Here is a 6000-nt window from a genome sequence, read left to right on the forward strand (position 1 = left end):
GCTGGTTTTGTATGCAAGTCGTAAGGAGGCAAAAATCTCTTACCTGCGTAAAGAGCTAGAATCGAAGATTATGCAAGAAGATGATGACATGAATGTTTTTCTTGCTGAGATTAAAGATCTCAAGGAACAGTTGATTTCTGCATTTGAGATTATTCCTGATCATTCTCTTGTGTAGACTGTTCTTGATGCTTTACCTAAGTCATATCAAACTTTTGCTTCCACGTGGAGACTTGTTACTGAGGATAGACCTGATGTTGTCAAGTATGATACTGTAGTCAACAAGCTCTTGCAAGAAGCGCAGTCCAGGCAAAACAGGGCTAGGCAGCGTGCAGCTGATCAGGCATTTGTTGCTGCCCAGCAGAGAAAATAGTTATCACATCAAATCTTGCTTGTTGGTTTTTTCAAAACAAAGATCCACGGGTTTTCATCAAGAAAATCCCGCTTGACTTTGAGCAATTTCTTTCCCGTTGTCATCTAGAGAGGAGGAGGAGACAACAACCCCAAAGCTTTGAAATCACTCCTGGTCTTACACTTTTCATTCTTGATGATGTAAAGGAGTCTCCAACTCATTGGTGTGTTCATGAAGGAAGAGTTAAAGACATGGACACTTTTGTCCTCATAGCACATCCTTACACTTTGGCCATCGCAAATGCTCCTTGGTTGTTATGCTCCGAACTCAGTCAATGACAATTTGAAGTACGGAGTATCTACCTACAAAAAAGTCATAGGGGCTTCTAGCAAGGTCACTACTTATGACTCTTGAGCACCATTATTTTTTCATGCCCATGATCAAATTACTGCAGCACAAAAAGCCTTCACCGACTCAAACATGACATGTCAAATGATGACATGCTAAGTAAAACCTTTGAATATTTTGCTACTAGCATTAAGGCGTTATTATGTCTTGCTCTTTTCTTAGATGTTAACTTTTGTTTCGTAAGACAAAGCGAAATATCCATGGTTATAAACTAGATCATCTTTCTTGGGCTTGTGAATTTGCTACAATTGGTTTTTATTCATCTTTGGGCGTGCAAAGTAGAGGATCGTATAATTTTGCTGTGAAACCAAATCGCACAAATGTTTTTGAACGACCAAGAGTTTGCAAAAAGCTCAAGTACACCGATGCAGGTCTACAAGGAGTCATAAATCCATATCAAAAGCCTCAGCTTTTGATGATGGATTTAATTGATTTACTTTTTATGAAAAGAGAGTGGTTGATGGATCTCTTTGTGGGGAACTACTACCACAATTGTCAGTGCATTGAAAAGAGGTAGAAATGTGGTTGCAGTGGAATGTGATCCACTCCAGGTAAAATTTATCGAGCAAAGAGTGACAGCTCTCAAGGAGTTACCAGATGAGTTCTAAGAGGTGGGAATGAAGAGCATGGAATCTGATCCTTGTTTTTTTGATGCATTTGGAGAGCCACAGCCTTCGATTGGTAGTGAGTAGGTTGGGGAGATCGTTGACCTTGTGGATTATGAGCTAGATGGCCCAGAGGGCTAAGGAACAAATTACTAACACTACTCTTGCAATAACTCCAATGGGAGAGGAGGTGACGAATGAGGAGGAGGAAGATGAGAATCCCATTCAAACATAGTTGTCATGACTTTTTAGATCACGTTAACACATACTTTTAGTTTTCAAAAACTTGTCATTTTTCTCGGATTGGAGGCATTTCAGTTAGATCTGCTGGGAATAGATCATCAAATTCACTTAACCATTCTGGTTCTTTAGCCTTAAGCTTTGAGTCTACTGGGTTCATTTTGACAACATAAATTTACTGCTTCTTCCTAAGTCCTTTCAGCAACCTAGAAGCTTTTACTAACTGAAGGTCTGGGGATCCGAAAGCTCCAGTTCCTTGAACTTTGTTCCTGTGAAGGTCATGGAAGGAAATGGTTCCATTGTGACAGTGTATATCAGCTTGATTTTTGTGGAGCCAATCCATTCCAAGGATCCCGTCAAAAACTCCCAGAGGTTAGACTTTGAACTGACAGTCAGTTATATTACCATCATCAAGATTGAACTGGATAAGATCTATCTCATGGTGAGTGAAAAGAATCTTCCCACTGGCCAATTCAACTTGCATAGGTTTCCCTGATTTCTGTTCTAAGACTAGCTTACGCAAGCATCCAGGGGAAATGAATGAATGAGAACTGCCTAAATCAATCAAAAGCTTAAAAGGCTTAACCTGATATTTAGCTGGAGTATGGATGACTGAGAACTGACGGTTAGGTCCTTGGTTTTCAATTGTAGCAAAGATTTGCCCTCTTTCCTCTTCTACTACATCAGAAATTGTGACTGCTCTGGCTGCTCTGCAGTCTGAGGTGGAACTCTTTCTCTTTGGTTGCCCCAGTTCTGGGAAGGAGTTCTGAGGTTACTCTGAACAGAGGCAGATGGATGAGCTAGAGTTCTTCTGGGGTTTCCCTGGCTTGGGCAAGACGGACCCTGATTAGACTGGTTGGTCTCTGAACTTGGGGTCCTTGACTTCCCTGTCCCCTTGACATGGCAGGAGTCGGATAGTCTTTCAGTTGGTGACCAAAACCTTGGCATCCAAAACACCGGTTTTCACTTCTGAGCTCGTCCCTCTGATTTCTTGAAAGAGGTGGGGTTCCTGAGAAAGTATTCTGGGGGAAGGGTCTTCCTTCACTTCGGAGTCTTCCTGCATCATCCTGATTCTGATTCGGGCCTTGTTGCCTCTTCGGGGGTGGAAAGTTTGAAGTACTTCCCTAGGCTTGGAATCTTTTAAAGTTAGAGCGTGCAGGCTTTGGCAGGACCTTTACTACAAAGGCTTTGGCGAAATCTTTTGCCATTCTGCTTCAGCCATGGACACTGGCTTGGCATTTTTGACCAATGTGTCCAAGGGTTTGTTCATTCCACGAATGAACCTGGCCATGAGTTGTTCTTCATCTAGAGGTGGTGAATATTTGAGTAGAAGAGCAAAGGCCTGGTGATATTCCTCGGTGGTTTTGCTCTCCTGCTTTAGCTCTAAGAATTCGTTCATTTTTATTTCTAAAAATCCACGGGGACAAAATCTCTTTCTCAAATAGGTTTTTAGGTCGTTCCAGGACTGAGTATTTCTATCCAGACGGTTGGTGTCATAGTGGTTCCTCCATGCTACCCTGGCTGTTTCCACTATTTTCAGCCTGGCAAGAGCCATTTTGCTCTGCTCATTGTAGCCTATGATATCAAAATATTCTTCCATGGCTTCCACCCATTTCTCCAAAGCCTCGCCTAGGTTCTCTCCTTCTCCTTTGAAGGGTCCTAGCTGAGTCCTATGAAGAGCCTTGCGAACATCAGGGTCAAGCTCGTCATCTTCAGAGAGAGGGTCTAGCTAACAGCCACGATTTCCTCGTCTCATGATTCTGTCAAAAATTTATATATGATTAAATTTTTATTTTGATATCATCCACGAGATCCTAAGACTTAAGAGGTTTGGAAAACAATTTCTTAAACAAGACAATGATCTTATTGGAGATCTATGACATATGTCTGATAACAGATTTTTCTTTATCAGATCGTCCATAAACAATCACTTATACAACAGGGAATTTTTCTCTGAAAAACATTTCTTTATTTATATAAAAGTTACAATATGTACATAGAGCAGCTCGGCTCCAAAATTCAAAATCTCCTCGGGAGTCGCATAAGACGATGGTACTGCCATGCCCTGATACAAACGTTCACTTACTGACAAGGGGGCTATTATTTTCTCCTTAGGAATAAAACAACTAAGGAGTCTGTAGACTTGGCATGAAAGTCTGAAATTCTGAGGCGTCGAATGATATAGAATGACGCCATGCACCATTTTCAGTTTTATCAGAATCATAGCCAATGAGAGGTTCTGCCACAGCATTGCACGGCGGTCACAAGAGGCGTGGACATACTGCCCTGCAAACCACTTATGCTATAGTTTCTCCACTAGATTAGGAAAATATAAATCCTTGAAATGGCGTGCGAGTCTAGCTCGGCTTGTTCGAGTTGAAGCGGAAGAAATGAGATGCTTGAAGGCGAACGCAATCATATCTTGAGACTAGGTGAGGTCGGGGGAATACCAGATAAATAGGAAACTTTCATCAATAAAAATAATTTCTTTGGCTAAAAATTCTTCATTAAAGAAGCTTACGAAATGAAAATACATTATGAAAAATGCTTTTTCTGAGTTTTTATTATCAATTTTGATAAGAATTTGTTTATCCTTATTAGCTTTCAACTTCGCTCTGATACCAACTGTGAGATCCCTCTGCCCCCTCCACGCACCGGACTCCCGGTAGCTGAGAGCAGAAGCAGCCCCCTCATGCGCAGGGCAGGGTTTCTCACTCGGGGCCTCGCCCATGAATGTCCGCGCACGATACTAGGCTGGTGTCACACCGAAAATCGAAACCTTAAAAATTTTCCATGCCCGGAAAGCGGGGACGATTCCACCATTTTGAATTTTCTTAACGAATTTTTCTAATGAGATCAATTCTAAAATATCCTTCACCTGAATAAAACAGATAGAAGGAAACTATCACTGATATAATTTGATCATCTGAGTAATTTCAACGCTTTTTCCTAATCAAGATCAGGCACAGCCGTTGATCCACTCAATTGAGAAATTTATTAGGGAATTAACTAGCTACTCGAATCCTAGCGTAATCCTAAGATTTTTCAGTTTGATTATTAAAACTCCACTGATTCCATCCTAACCCCATCCGGCCCATGGGTTAGCCACCACCCTACCACTGGAATCGGTGGAACCAAACAAGTACTCACCCACCCATAATTGAAATGCCTTTCTTAACTTTAGCTTTAGAAAACAGATACGCACACACTCCCCTTTAAAACTTTAATATAAAAATAATCCATTGACAAAACAGATATGATCACAGATTTCATAATTCAAAATTTCCATTCAATCCCTTGTTTCACAAAAATAGTACCACTCTGGACTCTCCGTTGGGACCAGCTAGTCAAACGAGATCCAGTACAATAATCACTTCGTCAACATACATATATATATCTTCCTCGACATACGTATGGGTGTCCTAAGCACCGTGAGCCCGTGCATCGCCTGGTCAGAACCCTCCAGGATCCTCCTTAGGTGTCTTGGTACTTCACTCAGGGACCGCTTCGTCGGCCCTCGCCCATCATACCGAAAGCACACCATTTTTCACCATACCCAGGCTGGTCAAGACCTAGGCAGGTTTTTCCCGCGTGAGCTGTCCCTCGAACACTCCCCACCAGCTGTTGCAACCGAACTTCCCTTAGATAAACATATATGCCAAATGCTCCCTCCACCCAAGCATTCTGGCATAAGATAGTCCTTTAAGAACACAGGGTTTCTATGCAAGTTTTCAGTTTTGATTTTGTTTGAAAACCATGAATAATCTTAAATCCGTATCTCAAACTTCTAGATCCAGGTCTGAATTCCAAACAAAATTCCTCGAATTCCGTTAACTTGATCCTCAGATCAAAATCAAAAGTCTTAGCTTAGTTTCAGATTCGGTGGGGGATTTGAGTATATTTTTCCTGAACTGGGCACATCGTCATTATTGAAATTGACGAAGGAATTAGGTCTTGGTCAATAGTCTGAATCAGAGTTTGGATCTAGAAAGGTTCTTCCTAAACTATCTTTCTCGAAAGGTACTATTTCAATTTCTCTTTTTCTAAATTTCATTCGATGAATATTTGCTTACAGATTTCTAAAACATGAATTTCTTAGGAGGAATACAATAATCATTTTTCTCGATCTCCGACTTCGATAGTTTAATTGAATTTTCTCATTACCATCTTAGTGAATATGAAACGGTAGCATTTCTTCTCACAGATTATCTACTTATTCATTTTTCTAATTTTTATAAAAATTACAAAAATTAAACAGAGGATTAAGGAGAACCCTTATTTAATTATAAAGATTCTATATGCATCTAATTATGCATAAAATACAATTCTGATGAAAGTCACACTTTTATCATCATAAAAACCATTTATGTTGAAAATCACTCTTTTATCATGAAAGAA

This window comes from Cibotium barometz, chromosome 37 (assembly GCF_041138505.1).
Source record: "Cibotium barometz isolate CiBa-2024 chromosome 37, ASM4113850v1, whole genome shotgun sequence".
NCBI lineage: Eukaryota > Viridiplantae > Streptophyta > Polypodiopsida > Cyatheales > Cibotiaceae > Cibotium > Cibotium barometz.